This window comes from Diprion similis, chromosome 10, assembly GCF_021155765.1.
Source record: "Diprion similis isolate iyDipSimi1 chromosome 10, iyDipSimi1.1, whole genome shotgun sequence".
In the NCBI taxonomy this organism is placed as follows: Eukaryota; Metazoa; Arthropoda; class Insecta; order Hymenoptera; family Diprionidae; genus Diprion; species Diprion similis.
This window is the reverse complement of record NC_060114.1, coordinates 11,188,274-11,189,286: the sequence shown is the minus strand read 5'-3', so window position 1 is coordinate 11,189,286 and position 1,013 is coordinate 11,188,274. Positions and strand designations below refer to the sequence as shown.

Genomic DNA, 1,013 nt, shown 5'->3' with positions numbered 1-1,013 from the left:
AAAGTAACACGTGGTATTCGCGTACCTTCGAAGACGTCAAGATGTGGGACATGTAAATGAAATTGGTTCATTTATTTCATTGACATGGTAATAAAGCGTTAAATTCCTTGACGGAATAAAGCTCTCGAAAAATTCACAGCTTGAAAAATTAAAGTCTTAAGAACGAGTACAAAAAGTAATTCGACATCGCGTCATCAATATCAAAGAAGCTTTAATTAACCAGAAGAGAATTAAGTAGTTCATGCAGTAAAAATGGGTATGAAAAGTAGAAAATATCGCGAAATGTAATCTTTTATTTTTCAATCAGAAAGTGTTCGAAAAATAAGTTTTCAGTCTAGCAAAGAAATGAACAATTTCGCTATCACCGTCGTTTATCGCAATTGGTTTTTTTCCAAGCAATTATTTTCCAGTAATTCGACCCATAAGTGATGCCTAAGTTTCTCGCAAGCGGCAAACTGGCACTTCGTTTCTATATAAAATCACCGCGGCGCCGCTAAGGCTGTGTAGTATGAAAGGAGAGACGTTTAGCACTCCCCTAGACAAGGATGGAACACATATAAATGGTAAGGCACTTGCCACTAAGGTGGCTCTTACCACATTTTTTTACCTTTCAATTATCACGATCGTTTTAACTAGTTCGACATGCAAATTGTGTCAATTAAGTCTAGTCTAGTCATCCGGTTAAATTGGAGGATAAACAGCAGTCAACATATATATATATATATATATATCACGCGAAGCTAAAATGGAAGTAAATAGAATTTTGTTATTCATGCATAAAAATGGAGGAAACGGAAACGAAGAACTCGGAATAAGAATTTCAGGCAAAAAAGTTCGAGTTGTACGTTTCCAAAATTCGAAATTTAATTTAATTGGTTCTGATTTTGATCAAGCCATTTATCACAAATATGACTATGAATTAAGTTGGAATTTAATATGGCAAATCGAGTTGGCATCAAAAATGCAAGCATTTCAAATTTTCCGATTTCGGTTAGCCAAATCGGATTTGATAT

At 34.6% G+C, this 1,013-nt stretch overlaps 1 non-coding gene across 1 annotated transcript; it reads left to right on the top strand.

Annotated features, from left to right (window-relative positions):
• The first annotated feature begins 501 nt into the window (after positions 1–501).
• On the top strand, positions 502–605 carry LOC124412030. The gene has a single exon (XR_006929754.1). It is a non-coding gene; the product is annotated as a U6atac minor spliceosomal RNA (small nuclear RNA).
• The last annotated feature ends 408 nt before the right edge of the window (positions 606–1,013 follow it).